The sequence below is a fragment of the Tamandua tetradactyla genome, chromosome 18, assembly GCF_023851605.1.
Source record: "Tamandua tetradactyla isolate mTamTet1 chromosome 18, mTamTet1.pri, whole genome shotgun sequence".
NCBI lineage: Eukaryota > Metazoa > Chordata > Mammalia > Pilosa > Myrmecophagidae > Tamandua > Tamandua tetradactyla.
Genome location: NC_135344.1, coordinates 10900295 through 10920252, shown reverse-complemented (window position 1 = coordinate 10920252; position 19958 = coordinate 10900295). Strand labels below are relative to the sequence as shown.

General features: G+C 34.9%; 1 long non-coding RNA gene across 1 annotated transcript; it reads left to right on the top strand.

The window, feature by feature from the left end:
* The first annotated feature begins 1341 nt into the window (after positions 1-1341).
* LOC143662518 (uncharacterized) lies at positions 1342-17590 on the top strand. Its single transcript, XR_013165376.1, has 3 exons — positions 1342-1405; positions 16745-16848; positions 17497-17590. It is a non-coding gene; the product is annotated as an uncharacterized LOC143662518 (long non-coding RNA).
* Positions 17591-19958: the final 2368 nt, after the last annotated feature.

Here is a 19958-nt window from a genome sequence, read left to right as displayed (position 1 = left end):
GAGCCCAGGAGTAGAGACTGTGTGTGGGAGAACTGAGGCACATATCAGATGAAAGTTTCAGCATTGAATTGACTTTTCAGGTGACTGGACCATCTCTGTGGATAGGTGCACAGCATGGTACATTAATAGCAAGTAAAAACAATACTCTGGAGATTACATCATATATATGTATGGATATGTGCAGATCAATGCAAAACATTGTATGTGAAAAGCACACCGTGGTTTCATTTCAAATGATTCTTCCAAATAACATTCAGAATAAAAGTTATTTCAATTACAAATAATTGAAAAAATTCAGAAAAATATTTCAATTATTTATATAATCAATTAAAAAAATAGAACTGCTGCTGTGGAAGAACAGAAATCAGGAGCTGTGTCTGGCCTGGAGAGAAGGAAGCAGCCCACCCTGAGCAGATCCTCGTGGGTTTATCCAGCAAGCACCTCAGAGGGCCTTTCTGAAGCCATCCATGTGTCCCAGGCACTATCATGAGAGCTTTCTGCACAAGTTCATCTTTTTAATTTTACAATCTCCCTATTGCTCAGATAAAAGAAGGCTCCTTGTGCATCACCCTTCTATCAGAAGGGGTGATGTCAAGTCATGCACCCAGCACAACTGCAAGCATTACCAAAGTTATTTTCACATCATGTTAAGTTTTAAAGGAAAAAGAAAAGAAAAAATGAAAACAACTTTCAGAGTTAAACATTTCATACAAGTCCACAGACAAAAAAGAAACAGAAAAATGTGGGTAATTAATACAAAAAGCAAAGACATAGTTCTAATCTCCAAGTAACACTACAAGTCAGAAAGAAACAGTCAATAATCCACCACAAATAGAAGTAAAACCAATGGAAAAATGAGTAAAGTCACACCTGTGGCCCTGGACTCTGATTTCAGATTGTCTCTACTAACATTCCTGACAGATAAAATTGCAGATTTTACCTTAGTTTCCATGTTTGAAAATTTAAATCAAGTTTTCAATGACCTATTTCACTAGATTGTTTTGAGAGCTAAATACAACAAGCTTCCTCAGAAGTTCTTATTTGATTATTAGTTGATAATTATTACTAATGAGCTAACATTTAAATAAAAATAACTAAAAATACAGATGACCAGAAATTAATGATTTAATTTTGTCCTAATTGCTGCATGATAAGATAAACTTATATAACTGGCTTAACAATGATCTGCTTAGTCAAATGTCAATGCTAAAATAATTTCATTCTGTTAAAGAAAAATTTGCACCAGGCAATGTTAGGGCAACAGTGGCTTTCTTCAATGGCTTTTGTGATATGGTAGAGAAGCTAGAACTTGACTCCACAGAGACAAAGAGCGGCAGGATTCTGAAGGGATGGGTGGGCTAGTGGAAAGTACCTGAGTGTGTTAAATGGTTCCCCACTGGGACAGGTGAGTGATAAATTACAGAGTTTGCAATTAGGGCCTTCAGGTTCAGAATGGTTTATTTTGCTGGGCTTAGGCCACTTGCACCTTGTAGGATCCAGGAGGGAGGGGGACACAGGGAACTCTGGGGGAGACCTGTCTCAGACACCTGGAGAGTATGGGGGGGGGTGAGTGATCCCTGAGTCAAGCTAAGGGATAGGCAAACTTTTATTTTAGGGTAAATTTCCATAATTACTCTCCATTGATTTCATTCTTGCAAGACAACATGGTACCCTATGTCAACTTCATGGAATTTACAGGGGTCTTTTTCCTTGTAGACACATACATACACATGCACACCTCATCTTTAAAAGAAGGCATAGATTTGCTCCATTTCCTTGGAATAGCTTTCTGATTGATTTATGGATATAATTGTTTTTAATTTTAACCATTGGATGCATGTGAAGAGACACTTTTTCACACACTGAGGATTCACGATATGTTGACCATGAATTTCAGACATTTGTTGTCCTTTTGAATGTTTTCTTTTGTGACCTTCTATGCAATTTTTTATTTTTATTTTTATTTTTTGCTGTATGGCTAGGGTCACATTTCATTCTTTTTTCATGTGCATATCCCATTATTGCAGCACCGTTTGTTGATTTTTTGTTTGTTTGTTTGCTTTTGTTTGTTTGCTTGTTTATTGGGGAAGTGCATGGGCCAGGAATCGAACCCAGGTCTCCAGCATGGCAGGCAAGAATTCTACCACTGATATACCCTTGTACCCCTGACCTTCTATGCAATTTTGATAGGGTTCTGCCTCTATCCTAGAAACAACCCCAATGATGGTTGCAAATGCTCCCCATTGTTGGTTGCAAATACTCCCTTCCATGATGTGGCCAGCTTTTTCCCACTTCTAATTGTGATTAAATCTTTTTAATTTAATATAGTTCAATTTAACTCTTTTTAATTTTATGCTTAATGTTTTTTTATGTAGTGATTAAGAATTTTTTCCCTCTGTTACTTCCTTAAATTTTCCTATGTTGTTGACAAGAGGCATGATCACTATGCATTTAAATTGACCTTTTATCTAGAAATGATTTTTGTGAGCAGCATGCTTTATATTATAGTTTCTTTTATTCTTTTTTCAAATGTGGATGTGCCACTTATCAAGCACCAATTTTAAGGACCTTGGTTTCCACATCAGTCTGCAATGTCACATTTAACATTGAATATGTCTGTACATGTGCACCTGATTTTGCACTCTCCCTTTTGTTCATCTGACACTTTCTCCATTCTTGTACCACTTTCTCTATTATTGTACATATATACTAATTCTTGACATACAGTAAAGCAAGGCTGTTCTTCCCTGTGTTCCCTCAGCTATACTTGTATTTTCATGGGAAATATTTCACTATGCTTCCCAATTTGTCCTTTGAAACAGCCATCTTCAAATTCTCTAAGCTTATTAAAATGTTAGATCCATAAATTTACTGGCTTTTAGGTCAAATTCCCTGATACACCCTATTTAGCAACCCAACTGAAAATATTGGAAATGACAGATTCTATACCTTCCTAAGCCAGAACTTTTCTTCTAATATCCCTGTTAACATCCAGTCTTTGTAGCAGATTGCTATTTGCTTGAATTCAATGACTCCATACATCTTTTGAGAAAGCCACTGCCTTTTCTTTATGCTTGTTATGGGGTTGAATTGTGTTTCCCCTTTCAGATGAAGTGTGGTCCTGCAAACATGTTGACTTTGGATTTCTAGCCTCCAAAACCTTGATCACTAAATTTCTTTAATTAAGACTAGTCCATGGAACTTTGTTACTACAGCCCTGAAAAGTTAAGATGATGTCCCACAGGGTTTTAAGTTTTTAAGGTGTTCTAAAGCATATATGCTTTTCTTTTGTAGTATTTCCACAAATAATGCCGTTTTCTAATTTGTCAGGCAAACTAGGTGTAGGAATGAAGTTAGTGAATAGTGTTTCATTTGGGAGAGAGGAAATTATTTCAGAATTGCATGGTGGAAGAAGGAGATTATTCAGGTGAACACATTTTAGGACATGGAAATAAGAACATATATTATCCCAGAATATTGTTTGTCTCTAATTGTAGCTTATGTACCAACATACTTCTGCATTCATTTAAACAAGCAGCTCTGCAATGAAAGGAGCATAAAAGGTAGAATTATGGGTCTCTGGTCTATGAAAGAATAAGGTGGAGAATTCCTTCTTGTGATTATCTTGGAAACTAAGACAACCTCTTCATCTTCTACTTCCACTGTGCTTATTCCTTAGACAAGGTGGCCTTATTCCTCTTCAAAATTTAATTCAATCAAAAAAGAGACAAAACTCCTTGATCCCTCAGAAAACTCAGTAATAGCAAATACTTAATATTAAATTAATAATTTAATTATTATAATTTAATAAAACATTAAATTAATAAAGAGTAAACATTATAAAATTATTCATAATTTAATGGTGTATTCAGTATTACAATTTAATCGTGTGCACAAATTTTCACAGAAGTAGAATTGCAGAACTTGTGCTTTGAAAAATTTATCAAATCATAGTTTTAGTGAACATCTCCTGGTTTAGACTGGGGCTCTAAAGCCTTACAACTTAGAGCAAGTTTTGGGTATGTGATGTGTGTCCCATGTATGAAACAAATGATGGAAGCCCAGCTAAAATTCATTTAATTCCCTCTAAATATAGTAAGGTAATATAAATGTTCTAGTTTACCTAGCAACCTATAAGACTAGATGCAAATTCTCTCTGGAGAAGAAAAAATAGCATCATACAGCATGTTAAATAATTCTAAAATTTTTAATGTGATTTCTGATAAATATATCTTCATCTATATCCATATGCACATCCATATCCACATCCCTGGCCAAGAGAAAAATGAATGATAGAAACAGAACTGCAGCAATTCCAGAGAGTGCCCCCATAGTGCCATTATCTAACAGAGACTTTAAATAAACTATCAATAAGAAGTTTTTACAATTGAAGGCAAAAGGAAGAAAACTGCCAGTACACAGCATATATAAATTCTGTTATCAGAGACAAAAGGAATATATTAAAAACATTAAGAAAATAATTGAGATTACTTTCAAGTGAACAGTGTATCAGTGACCTCTCAATAGTAACAATGGAAGCCGAGAAAGACTGAAATAATATTTTCAAATGCTTAAATTGAAAAAGAATGGAATTTTGGAATTCAGTACTCTTTTAGTCAAGGATGAACGTGAAATACAGACATCTTTGGCAACAAAATCTAATATGATGTATCACTAGCATGGATTAAACCATTACATTAAATCTAAAGCAGTAAAGAAAATGAAATTAAACCATTAAAAATTAAATGAAAGCAGTATCTAAGGAATTTCTAGAAGGTCTAATTGAAGCATGAGAAAACATACCATAAAACAATATCAATAATATTTATAATAAATGATGATATATATTTGCTGTTTATGGTGATAAGTATATAAATGCCATTATATGTATTCAAAGGGTTCTAAAGTCTTTTTTGTCCATTCCATATAATAAAATATTAAAAAAATAGAGACAAACCCATAGTCATAGAAATTAATATAAACACGTTTCTCACAAACTTACTGAAAATGCAGGCAAAAGTTTGAAGAACAGTGAAACAACCCCAATACCATATTTGCTTTGTTTAACATATAAAAAACATGCGATCGGTAACAGCAAAAACCCATATTATTTTCAAAAACCCAAGAATGATTTACAAAATCTAATATGTTGACCTCATGAAACAAGATTCAACAAGTTTCAAAGCACTGAAACATAGAGCAAATAGTCTGACAATAATAGAAGTTGGAAATCAATAATAAAAGTGAGATTGCTCAGAAATTAAGAAATATACTTCTAAGTAAAATTAAGAAGAAAATTTAATGGAAATTAAAATATTGGTGAAATGAAAGTTATTATGATATATGTTTTTAGGATAGTGCTAAAACAGTCCCTAGAGAGAACTTTATAGCTTTAAAATTACATATCACAAAGGAAGAAAGACTGAAAATTAATGAGTTCACAAGTACACTCAAAGACAGAAAACAATAAGGGTAATTAATGAAGGAGAAAACAACAATGAGTCATTTTAATTTCATCCTCTGGCATGAATATAAAGAAGATTGTATAATATGCAATTGTGATATTCTGACAATGCAGATAAAACATACCTATTAAAATGCGAGTAGGTAAAATACATAGATTAAATGGAAATTAGATAAATCTCTTGCCTTATAAATAATAATTGGGGATAAAGCAATGTTAATAAAATAGACATTTGGAAAAAGAAAAGGGAGAAGTTGCTACTAAATACTAAATTGCTTATGTGGCAGATTGAATGATGAACATGTACATGTGAATGTAAGACATCTTCTTATTCTTAATTCACATTCCCGTGGGTGTGAACCCTTGTGAATAGGGCCTTTGAAGATGTTATTTTCAGTTAAGATATGACCCAACTGAATAAGGGTGAGTTTTTATCTAGATGAGTACAGGTCTTATAAATGGAAACTGGAGGTCACAGAAAGTAGAATGGAGAGGACATTGCCACATGACAGGAGGTAAAGCTAAAAGCCAAGAGCCCTAAGGATCAACCACAGTCAGCACCAGGCTGCCCAGTGTTCAAGGAGAGAGAAAGCCTTGCAGATATCTCCATTTTTGACTTCTGCTAGCCTCAAACCTGAGAGCTAATGGATATCTATTGTTAAAGCCAACCCATTGTGTGGTATTTGTCATAGCAGCCTGGCAAAGTAAGATGGCTTATAGTAAGAAATTAACAGAATATAACCATAGAAAGGTAGAAACAGGATATTATATGAAATTTCTAGTATGTAGCCACTCAATAGAATGAAAGTACAAACTTTCTATATACCAAAATATCCAAAAGAGAGGGAGAGAGCAGACATGGGAGGAAGAGACTATATACATCAAAAGTAATTAAAAATAATTAAGGTAAAATATTTGAAATATTAATAAATAAAAGTAGTTTAAATTACCAACTTGAAATATTCTAACAAAAACTCCAACTAATGTTTTATGACATATGACTAAACTGAATAAATTCAGAACATATATATATATAAATTTAGGGGAAGATATTCCTGGCAAATGCAAATAATACAAAAAGCAGAGAACTTGATCTGCTTATAGAACAAAGGTAGATTCCAGGCAAAATATAATTAAGAGAAAGGTACTTCAAAGCACCAAAGTCTAAAATCAGCAGTGAGGAAATAGGTTATTAATAATACAACAACCAAATTAAACAGTAATATCTTTCAGAAGGCAGAGGCTCTAGGGGACTCAAGGAGAAACAGAAAAAACAATAATAACAACATTGTGTAACATGTCTCCCAGTTCAAGAGATATTGAGTCCAAAAATTGTGGAAAACATCAGTTGTCAAGCCTGTTGAGAAATATGCACTTCCAAAAGTTCCTTGTCCTAATACAAATTGGTAAAACTCCTACTGAGGGAATTTAGTAATCTGTATCAAACTGAATATCCATGTGCTCTCAGCATCGTCAGCAACGGCACTTCTAGAATCAACCCAAAGAAACAGTGGTGAAAATATAAAAACATATATGCAAAATTATTTAGCTCAGTGCTATTGGTAATAGGAAAAAATTGGAAATAAGGTATTTGGACATATTATGGTACAGTCACACAAATGAAGATTCAGTTGTTAATAGAGATGAGGTCCCTTAATATGGTGGTATTAATGGATTGCCAGGATGTTGTTAGGTGAAAGTATCATGGTAGAGAAAGTGTTGTATATAATGTGCCTATATAACATAAAAGGTATGAAGGGAGTATAATCTTTTCTATGACCCCTTTTAAGATAACCTACATGCATAACAAGTTATATTAAAATTGGAAGATGTATCAGTAACTAATGTGTTAACTGCATATCAAGTTGTTTTTTAATTACTTGGAGACCATATTTCAAGTCATTTTAATTCACTGTTCTTATATAGGGTGATGTGAAGTTAGGTATGCCAGAAAAAAAAAATGTTCTTAAACTTAATTTATCCTTAAAGCTGCAAATCCATTGTAACTAGTAGCTTGTGATGAGTCTACTTCAGTTAGGGTGTGGCCCAAATGGATTGCAGATGGGTCTTTATCCTGTTCCTGGAGAGAACACCTATGGGAGCAGCCAGAAGCTAGAAGTCAATGGAGCCAAGAAGAGGAAAGTGGAGATGCCGCCATATGCTTTGCCATGAGATGGGAATGTCAAGGATCAAGGATCCCGGGCAGCCAGTCCCAGAATACCGCAGTCTTCAGGGAGGAAGCCTCACCTTACTGACACCTCAACTTTGGACTTTTGGCCACAAAAATGATGAGCCAATAAATTCCCATAGCTTAAGACAACCCATGGTATGGTCAATGATTTAGCAGCCCCAAAAGCAATGCAGACAATATAGGTGACAGAATCAAATACAGATCTCAAACTGCTTTTGGTAATCATTGTAACAGTAATCATATTATTGGTAATAATATTTTGGATAAAGCATATGCATAATCAGTTACTTTTGGTGGGAATGTAATTTTAGTATAAAAGGAAAGAGGCAGATGAAAAGAAAAAAGAAATCCTGAAGTCCTAAATGTTAATTGGAAGTATTATTATAAATCCATGTTTTATCTTCTTTTTAAAATAGCATGTATTTTTCCTGCATGTCACTTCTTAAATGATAAAGAAACTATGAGATACTCCAGTACCCAGAATGTACTCATGAAATACACTTTCCCAATAAAAGGAAATTTTTGAAAAATGAATATATCCTGATCTGACACTGGAATGTACCTGAAGAAAGTAGATGTTCCTGAAAGCAAAGAAGCTGTGAACACTACTAAGATTGTGGCAAAGGAGAAAAGATCATATATGAAGAAGCTATCACCAACCAAAGTTGGGGCAGTTTGAGCATAAAAAAGAGAAATACCTGCCTTATGTTTAAACACAGCCAATATGATGTGATGCATGAATCCATAATTCTACAGAAATATTCATTGATCAATTTTAGAAGGGTCTAGGAAAGCAAGTCCTTATCTGAAAATTACAATTAAAGGGAAAATTATATTTCCTTCTTTTTCTGCATGAACTGTTCTCCAGACCTACCAAATGGTCTATGAGGAATTCCAGAATTATATTGTCAATATTTTATAATGCCCAATTAAACAGCATTTCAAGGTAATGATGACAAATGGATATAATAATCAATAGACAAAAAAAGTTAAAAGAGTGGTGCAATGGTAGCTTCAGTGGCAGAGTTCTCATCTGCCATGCAAGAGACCTGGGTTCAATTCCTGGTGCCTGCCCTTGCAAAAATATTAGTAATAATAATAATCAATAGGGAGAAGAATGAAAAAGACAGTGAACATTTTAATGCTGTTAGTCTCAAAATACCTGAACCCACTAACTAATATTCATGTCATGAAAATAGTGAAAACCAGTCTAGGTTTACAATGTATTACAGCAGGAAGTTCAAAACAGTAACCATTAATTCATCTTGCCAAAATAAGAAACTGAAACTGTTCAGGCTTGCCTCTTGATCCTAATAATACTTTAAAGTAAATATACAGGTAAAAAAAAATAAGTCACACCAAAGGAAAAATCAGCAAGATCCAAAATGAGGCAAAATGATCAACTAAACTTTAAAAAGAATGTTGGAGGGCTATAGGTTATGAGACATTATAAACATATGAAAAAACATAATATGTGGACATGTTAGGATCCTGATTCAAACAAGTGAATTATAAAATAAATATATGGTTGTAAGAGGAAATTTATTGTGGAAAATCAGAAGAAATTGAACGATAGGTATTTTTAATGATATTAGATAATTTTACTAACTTTGTTTTGTATATTAGTCTGGTTTATTGAGGTACATTTAATACATAATAAAATCCACTCTTTTTAGCATCTATTTCTATGAGTTTTGACAAACACAAGCAGGCACGTATAATCACCACTCCAATAAAAATTCAGAAAAGTCCCATCCCTATAAAAAATTCCGTGGTTCCCCTTAGTCACCCTAATCCCCAACCTTGAGGCTCTGGCAACCAATGATTTATTTTCAGACTCTATAGTTTTTATTTTTCCATAATGTCATATAAATGTAACCATAGAGTAAGTAGCCTTTTAAGTCTGTCTTCTTTCACTTTTTGCCTAATATATTTGAGTGTTGTCCCATGTATCATTTGTTTCATTTCTTTTGATTGCTGAATAATATTCCATGCAACAGATATACTGCAGTTTATACATTAAATTGAAAGACCTTTGGTTCGTTTCCAGGTTTTGGAGACCATGCATAAAGCCACTGCAATTATATTAAATACAGTTTTTTGAGAGAATATAGGTGTTTTAGTCTGCCAAACTGCCAGAATGCAACATACCAGAGATGGATTGGCTTTTAATAAAAGGGAATTTATGTAAAAACATGTAGTTTTTCAGAGGAAAGGCAGCTAACTTTCAGCTGAGTTTCTCTCTTACCCGGGAAGCCACAGGGCAACGTCTGCTGGCCTCTCCTGGCTTCTGGGTTCCAATAGCTTTCCCTGGAGTGATTCCTCTCTGCATCTCCAAACTTCTGGGCTGAACTGCAATGACTGAGATGAGGTGTGCTGAGCTGCTTGGGTTGTGCTGTGCTGAGCTCCCTTCTGACTTCTCTCTTTTAAGCCTCCAGCTAATTAAATTAAACATGATGGTGCCCCCCTTAGCTGACTGCAGATGTAATCAGCCATAGATGAATTCACATGCTGATGGTTCAAATCCACAGCAACAGAACTAGGCACCATCACCCGGCCAACTTGACACCTGAACCTAACTACCACAATAGGTATTAATTACATTTTGATAAATACCTAGAATTGGGATTGCTGGGATGTATTGTAGGCATATATTTAACTATAAAGGAAACTGACAAACTTTTCTAAAGAGGTTCTACCATGTTGCATTTCCACCAGCAGTGTAGGAGTTTCTGTTGCTCCCTGTCCTCGTCAACACTACATGTTGCCAGTTTTATTTATTTTACCATTCCCATGGGTATGTTTTCTTTGGTCTTTCCCTATGACTAATGATGTTGAATATTTTTCATGAGCTTATTGGCCATTCATATATATCCTTTGATCCAACTGGTTTGTGCAGTTTTTAGCTGAGCTGTTTGTCTTATTATTGACTTTAAATTATATATATATATTATGGAAACATGCTTTGTCAGGCATATATATTGTGAATATTTTCTCACAGAGGTGGCTTGCCATTTTATTTTCTTAATAGTGTTTTTTGAAGGGCAGAAGTTCTTAATTTTGATGAGGTATGGTTTATTGATTTTTTTCTTATATAATGTATGTTTTTATATCCTATCTAAGAAATTATTGCCTATACCAGAATTGTAAAATTTCTTTCCCTTGTTGTCTTCTAAAAGTTTTGTAATTTTACTTCCTGTATTAGGTTTGTGATCCATATCAAGACAATTGTGTGAATTATGTGACAATAAGGTTTTGACTTTTTTTTTCCATGGTAAATTTGTTCAAGTAGCATGGTTTGAAAAGATTACCTTTTGCCCATTGAACTATTTGGCACTTTTATCAAACTCAACTCTGCTTGTTCTAATGATCTATATGTCTATTTATGCTTATGCAAATGCAGCCATAGTGCTACAGTAAATTTTTGCATTTGTTTTAGTCTTTTCAAATCCTCATTATCTTATTTTATTTTATTTTGTTTTCATTAGTGAAGTTGTGGGTTTACAGAGCAATAATGCAGGAATTCCTACAAAATAATCACTGGGAAAGTGGGTGTGCTGGTTTGAAAGGTTTATGTACTCTAGAAAAGCCATATTTTACTCCTAATCCCATTTTGTAAAGACAGTCATTTCTTCTAATCCCTATTTAGTATTGTATGTTGGAAACTTTACATAGATTATCTCCATGGAGCTGTGACTCACACAAGAGTGAGTGTTAAACTGGATTAGGTGGAGACATGTCTCCACCCATTCCAGGTAAATCTTAAGTACTTTACTAGAATCCTATAAAAGAAGAAACATCTTGGAGAAAGTGGGAGAATCTGAGAGAGCAGAGAACACCACAGCTCCACAAAGCAGAGAGTCCAAAGCAGCAACTTTTGAGATAAAGAAGGAAAATACCTCTGGGAGAGCTGGAGAGGAAGCGAGCAGATGATGCTGTTCGCCATGTGCCCTTCCAGTCAAGAGAGAAACACTGACCACGTTCACCGTATGCCTCTCCAGATGAGAGAGAAACTCTGACTGTGTTCGCCATGTGACTTCCACTTGAGAGAGAAACCCTGAACTTCATCAGCCTTCTTGAACCAAGGTATCTTTGCCTGGATGCCTTAGATTGGACATTTCTATAGACTTACTTTAATTGGGACATTTGCATGACCTAAAAACTGTTAATTTGCAACTTATTAAATTCTCCTTTTTAAAAGTCATTCTGGGGTAGGCTACAGTGGCTCAGTAGACAAAATTCTTATCTGCCATGTCAGAAACCCAGGTTTGGACTACAACAGTGGGGAAGAAAAGACAAAATGATATTGGCCATATGTTGGTAATTGTTGAATCTGGGTGAATCTGAGTGATTCAGGAAGATACACTGAATCATCTCTAGTTTTGTTTTTGTTAAAAAAATCAATTGTCATTAACTTTAACAGAGAATAAAACAAACAAAAAATGCCATGATGATCTTAAAAGATGCAATAAAATATTTGATAACTTCAGCATCCATTTATGATGTCAAAATTCTAACAAACAGGGATTAAGGTGGACCTACCTTGATGTGGAAGAAATATATCTACAAAAAATCCTGTAGGAAAGGTGTACTAAATTTTGAAGTTATGAAAACTTTTCCTTTAGATTGTGAATGTGAGGGAGTTGGAAAGTCTCACTATTTGCAATCAAATTTACTGAAGTTCCTAACCAGTGCAATAATTCAAACATATCAGTTTAAAATAAACAAATATAGGAAAATAAAAAAATAAAAATTTAATTACTTGAAAACTTTAATTTGATTATGTGAAAAATCCAAAATATTTTACAGATAAAGTTGATAATAAGTCAGTTTAGCAAGATTGTCAAAAAATGTATGCAGGAAATGCTCTACATTTCTATATTAGCATTAAGAAAGAAAAAATATAATTTTAAAATTTAAAAGTCACGATTTCCAACACTCAATAATTATATCCCAGGACGCAAGATGGCAGCCACAAACATAGCTCTCATATGTCCATCTGCAGTGCCCTCAGGCTGCCTCTCAGCTGGCTGAGCTGATTGCTGGCCTGATCTGGGGTGCAGAGGGATCCCCAGAGGGTAGCAGCCACCCACACATCACAGCTTTTCTCACCTTGCTATTTGCCTGGTTGAGTGAAAACCCAAAGGAAGACAACTGCCAGCTAAGCTATTGAGACTGCAAGCGTGACAGATTTCTCACATTCAAAAAAATTCCCTTCAATGTAATTGTTGACAAGACAATTCCACCTCAGATCCACAGTGGCTCAATAGGCATTAATTCCCATGAAAAAGAAAACATATTTAAGCAATACTTTGGTAAAGTCCTCATTGACCAGTCATCTTTTAATGAACATAAGTAGATTCACACTAGAAATAAATTGTATGAATACCACCAAATTGCTAAAGCCTTTATTAACAGCTCTGGCTGCAAAAAAAAAATGAAATTTAAATTAGTGATAAACCATTTGAATTCATTCTATGTGGGAAAACTTTCAATTTTTTGATCTTAGACAAAATTAGAGAACTCACACTGGAGAGAAACCCTATGAATATCATAATGTAGGTACACCTTCATTCATTGTTCTACCCTCAAATGACATGAGAGGACTCACAGTGCAGTAAAACCCCTTGGATGTCATCTATGTGGGAAAACATTCAGTCAATATTCTCATCTTAGGCAACATGAGAGACCACACAATGAAGAAAAACGCCATGAATACCATCTATGTGGGAAAGCCTTCATTCATTGTTCTACCCTAAATTATATAAGTACACTGGAGAGAAACCCCATGAATGTCATCTACATGGAGAAGGTTTTAATAGTAGTTCTGCCCTCAGTCAATATGAGAGAATGCATGGTGGAGAGAAGCAGTAAGAATGTCATCTATATGGGAAAATCTTAATTTTTCTATCCTCAGACAATGTGAAATTTTCCAAACTTAAGAGAGAACTTACGAATGTCATCAGTGTGGGAAAGCCTTTTGTCAATATTCTAACCCTAGAATGAGAGAACTCACACCACGTTTTGAATAAGGAAGAGATTTCAACCATAGCTTTAACCTTTAAACTCACCAGATAGTTCACATATTGAGGAAACACTATGTTTGTAATAAATATGCTAGTGCTTTTAGTTATCAGTACTATTTCAGTTAATATAAGAAAATGTATATAGGAAAGGATCTACAAATATCACCTAAGTAGCAAAGCTCTTAGTAGTGGAGTGATCATATACCATATGCAAGAACTCATGAATCTTTTGGAAATGAAAAGTCCTCATCTTTCACTCTAACACAGAGAGTTATATGTGAGGAATTTTATGTCCCTACTCAATTTGAGAATGCCTTACCTTGTAATTTATCCTTTAAATAAAATGAGTGGACTCCAAAAAATATCAAATCTCTAGAGATAAATATATTTTAAAATGTGTAAGACTTCTGCACTGAAAACGACTCAATTTTAAAGAAAAAATACAAAAATGGAAGAATGTATCATGCATGTCATTTGGAGACAATATAAATTTTTAAATCATTTTTCACCAAACATACTCTAGAGATTTAATTTCATACCAAATATAAATCCCAGAAGGTTTTTTTTAATCACTAAAACAGAATTATAAAATTCACATGGCGAAACATAGTACCAAGACAAGGCAAAATATAACCAAAGCTGAACAAAGTAGAAGAACTTTCTTTTCCAGGTATCAAAAGTTATGACAAAGCTTTTGCAATAAGACATTGACATTGAAGCAAGAATAGAGAAATAAGCCAATGAAACAGAATAGAGAATCCAGGGGACGCACCTTACATGGCCACAGTCTTGACAAATGAATCAACACAGAACAATGGAAAAATGACAGTCGTTTCAGTCATTGCTGCTGATTAATTGGAAAAACATAATTTTGATGGTTCCATCATAAGATAAATAACATTAATAACAAGTTGACTTTAGATGTAAAAGTCTTCTAGAATGTAATGTAGGATAACTTCATGATCTTGGAGTAGGAGGTTTTACTTTTGATTGGGCACTACTAGTATTCTAAAGGAAAAACCTGATCATTTGAACTATAATAAAATTAAGAGCTTCCAGTTGGTAAAAGATACCATTAAGAGCCTGATATGTCAAGGTAGGAAAGATCTTTTTACACATGCATGCAACTAAAGTTATTGCCCAGAACTCATAAAGATTGCCTAAATATCAATAAATAAAATGAGCATTTCAGTAAATAATAGGCACCAGACTTGAAGAGGAGTCTAGAAAAGAGAATATCAAAATGGCCATGAACAGATGCCAAAGGGCTCAATCCCATTAATAAGTAGGTAAATTAAAATTAAAACTGGCAGCTGTCAGAAGACCTACTATGAGTAGCCCAGAACAGGATTTTTTCCCTATATTAACAATCTTAAAATTCACCCTACAGCATGTGGGTACATTGAGGCCTTTATAAATGAATGATGTCTTCAAATTTGGTTTTGAGATGACATGTTCTGTCACAACACGAAGTAAGATTGGAAGATAACACATTTGGAAGAAGAACACAACATGTTGAATATTATTATAATAGCCTTGATGAAAGATGATGCAGGTAGAAACCAGGTGGGGAAGCCTATTTGTGATTAAGATTATACTATTATGATATATTGATAATGTTAAGGAAAAAGAGCAGAAAAGTGTTCCTTAACTGACAGAGTTTTAGGGGAGAGAAGAGAAAGAGTGAAGGATCTTAGTATATATCTGAATCTAGAAGTATAAGGCTCCTACGTCCCTTTATTCTGCCTGAACATAAGTACATGGTGCCTCCTCATCACTTAGCAGAGCTTTTGTCTGTGGGAGAGAAAAGATGTCAGGCACCGGGACCAAAAAATCCCATGTGGAAAAGTATGATGTCATTGGTAGACCAGTTGTTTTTAATCTAATATGGACTAACTGATTATGAATGAGAATAAAGATTTGAAGTGAAGTGAGAAACTTCATCTGGATTTTTCTAGGTAAGCAACTGAGGCGTCTCTGTCATGGCTTGATCTGTTGTCAGCTTTGGGCTTCATGGTTGGGGTCACTGCCTAATGTGGGTAGCTGCTCCTCCTGTTCAACATATGGCTCTACCTACAGACCTCTGAGGTGTCTTCCTATGGAGTTTCCGTTGGAGTTATTAAATTCTGTGAGATTCCCACTTTCCCTTCCCTTTACACCTTCCTGACTAGGATGAATTTTTATCAGGGTAATTACCTTTGAAATTGAGGTTCAAGCAAACATAACAGTAGTAATAAATATCCCTTCCCACCATCCTGCTTAAGAGTGCCAGGCCCTGGGTTTTCTTGGGATGCTGCAGTTCAAGACTTTCTGTGTATTCAGTTTCCTCCCAAACTCAGAGGCCCAGAGACGGGGAAGGAAATGAGTGCTGGGCGAACTGGACAAGGCCCCAAGATCCCCGCGGGCGTGGGCAGGGCTGGGCGCTGAGTGCTCACTCTCGGGCATGGCTGGTGAGCGTAGCGGCACTCCTCACGGCTGCAGCCAGCCTGTTCTTTTATATTTTTCGACTTGTGAACTCTTCCTTCCTTGTTATACCACTGTGCTGTCCACCCATATTCTCTGAAGACTACATTTTATGAATTTAATACTATTTTGAGAACCTTTTGGAAATATTTTCCAAGATTTTGACTGAAAGATCAACATCAATTTATGAGAAAAATCCAAAATTGTAGAACTATAGAGGAAGATTTTTTTCTTTTTACTCCACATTTGGGATCAAAATGTTATAAAAATATCTTAGAATAGTGATGAACAAGTATCATTTTATAGATACTAACTATTTGATTTCTTCAAAATTGAATCATGAATTTTTAATTCATAGATAAAGCTATATCAATTTATGGCCTAGAGCATGCATAAAATACAAGTGAAAATTGCGCTGGCTTTTCGTATCAAAAAGTCTCTATTGCACAGTCTACACAAAGGTGATTTCCTTGTTTTATCTGTGGTTTAAATAAAATGGCAAAAAGTGAAACTTTTTAGATGCTTTTGTTTTTTCCTTATACTTCATGAAAAGCCCATTCTCTTTATTCTGTCCTTTCACTGGGGTTGTTTGCTTTTTAGTATATAAGTTGGCTTGTGTGAACCTCACCTTCAGAGGGATGCCTGTAACATTTTTCAAAGAAGGCGAATAAAGCATGTTTAAAAAGATATTTCTCATACAGAAGGTAAGCCTAAATTATTGATAGACCACTCATTCAAAAGAGTTCACTAGGGTGGCCGTGGCTACTTTTTGCCCACTCTGGGTTTTTCCTTAGGCACAACTCCTGCCAGGAGTTCTCTGCCCTGCCAGAAGCACCAGGCTTGTTCTTTGCTTCTTTTGCCTGCAGGGTAATTTTTGAAAGCTTGACTGGTAGCTGGTACAAAGCAATAACCCAAACAGAGCACAAAATCCAATGAAAATATTCCATGAGAGGGTCTGGCAATAGATTACTGCTGCCTGTGATTTTGACATGGAGAAAAGAAAACAAAGCATCTATTAATAAGTATCCACAGGAATAGCTGCAGATCTGCTCCAAGAATTGTTTTCCTAAGGCAAACATGTTCTTGAAACACTTTTATGGATATCTTGTCTTTTGTCCATCCTCCATCATGTAGTAAATTAGGGACCCATTGAGAGAACTAGAGGTAGAGATAGAGATGAGTGGGAACAAGGCAAGTGAGAAAGAAGCAATGGCCATTATCTGTTTGACGAAAAGGCATTTTCTTTATTTACGGTTTGACTGCTATGTGATGGGGGAAGAACAGACAAAGAAGGGGTTGGGAAGTGAGGGAGTGAATAGATACATAGCTTCATTCTTTTTTATTTTTTTAAGGGAAGCTTCAGAAGAAAGTTCCTGAGAACTATTTTGGTCTGTCTATGCAGCCTCATGGATCAGGCTAGAGGTTGGAAGAGGACAAGACACTCACTAATGCTTATTTTTCCCCACATGTTCATTGATGGGGTGTTCATGTTTTCTCCTTGCCAATCCTTGTGAAGGCCTTGGGGTGGGGGTTGGATCATATTCCTATGGCAGAGAGTGGTGATATAATGACTCATTCTTTCTCTGAACCCATGAAGCCAAGGGAAAGAAAAATATGCCGAGATTAATATTTGTGAGATAGAACCAAATTTATTGTAATCCCTCTATACTCACAAAGGTGCATAGAAATGGTTAACAATCTCTTGCTGTGAAGTTAAGGCAACAAAAATAAATTCCCCATTTTTTTTCTAATATTAATTTATCCCTATCTATCTAAAGTGAACTCTATTCAGTAAGTAGTGCTATTCTTTGAAAATATCGTTGCATTTAATTTGTCATCATTGTCTTTGGGATTTTACATCAATATTAGTTTATTAAACTGGTAAATTTCAACTGTGCAAGTGAACTCCAGTTTCATGAAATGTTAGTTGAGCATAAACAAATCCTGAACTCTAGTTAATAATAGGGTATAGGAATAAAATATTAAATACCTCAATAATAAGATAGAATAATGGATGAAGAGAGGAATGAATAGATATTTATGCAATAAAACAAAGAAAAGGTTAATTCTAAAAACTAGGTGGTTTCTTTCTTTTTTTTTTTTTTTTACATGGGCAGGCACTGGGAATCGAACCCGGGTCCTCTGGCATGGCAGGCAAGCATTCTTGCCTGCTGAGCCACCGTGGCCCACCCACCAAGTGGTTTCTACATCTATATTCACTGTACAGTTCTTGTAAATTTTCTGTTTCAAGGTTCTCATAATGAAATGTAGGAATAAATATAATGTCTACTGTATAGTGACAGTTTGTATTTTAGACAGGAGACACCCAATACATTTTTTTGAGTTTTCATAAGTGAGTGACTTTCTAGAACTTCCTCTGATGATATTCTATTGAACGAGGAAACCCAAGAAGCTTGTGGATTCCTTAGTGCCAACGTCAGAGGGCAAAGGGGGCCCCATTTTATATAGGATGAATTCTTTCAGCCAAAGAACCCCACTCTGTTTTTAAATTGGAAACTACATAACATGGCATTTGCCATTCTGAGCCAGCTTCCTTAGGGGATTGTGAGTGTAAAGTATTTGACTGGAAATTAGTGTTCTTTGATTCATAATATCCATTCAATTTGGTGCCAAAAATGAAAATGTACTGAACTCTTGAATGCTCTCTCCATGTGATTCAGCAAAGTTGTAGTACTGCGCTAAAAACAGAAATGTCTTTCTAATATTTTTACCCATAAAAGATGGAGCCTTGACCAGATAGAATTTAAGTCCACTCTCACTTTGTCTGTGAATTCCAACGAGTATATCAGTAAAAATGTTGAAAACATGCTCCTTTATCAAAAACAAGGTGTAATTAGGAAATGTTAAATTTCTTGAATCTTACATTTCTGAAGATTTTTATTCTTATATACACATACATGATAATTTGCAAAAATGTGGAGAATGATTGTTCAAACTCCGAATGAGCAAAATCATCGTGTTGAAAGAAATTACCATAAATTAAGGGCAAGGAAAAAATACTCAGCTCGTGTTCTGTCAATATAAAACTATCTTTCTCAAAGTCAATGCAATGGAAACGGCACAGCCTCTGTGCATCCTAGCAGAATCCTGAAAAGAAATGTGCTGGCTTCGGGAATTATTTGTGTTGTGAAAGATACCTACCAACAACTTGCACTGCCATTGCTAGGGGCTTTCAAGAGAAATGTCACGCCTCACAGCAAGAGATGAGACTTGACATATGGCATCAAAGCATCATTAAAACTACACCTGCTGCAGAAGAGGCTGTATCTTTCATGAGATTTTCAAGCAGAAAAGGTTACATTGAAAATCCAAAAGGCTAAAGCTTATTTCTTTTCTTTGCAGACAATTAAATGCTCTAAAGGAAAAAGGACATGGCATAAATATATGCAAGAAAAAATCCAGTATACTGGCTGAAAAAAATTACATGATTGTAACAATGTATTTTATGTACCTAGGACATGCAACATAGCCTCGTAAGAACTTACCAGTGATTTATTTCAGGCAAAAGTTTCATCATGAAACATAGCACACATGGGCTTGGAAATGTCATGGTTTTGCTATTTGGGCAAAATCAACTTTTTAAGAACTTTTCTCCTATGCTCTGGCTTATTTTTAAAATTGTAGAAAAGAAGGCAACAGAATTTATTGAGCATTAAGATCTTGGCAATGATTTATACATTTAATTTTTTAGTTAAAATTTTACCTTGTGAGATGTGTGTGTATATATATATAAAGAAACTGTTAGCATGTTCAGATAATTTCCCAGAACTCATACAATCAAACTGATAGATTT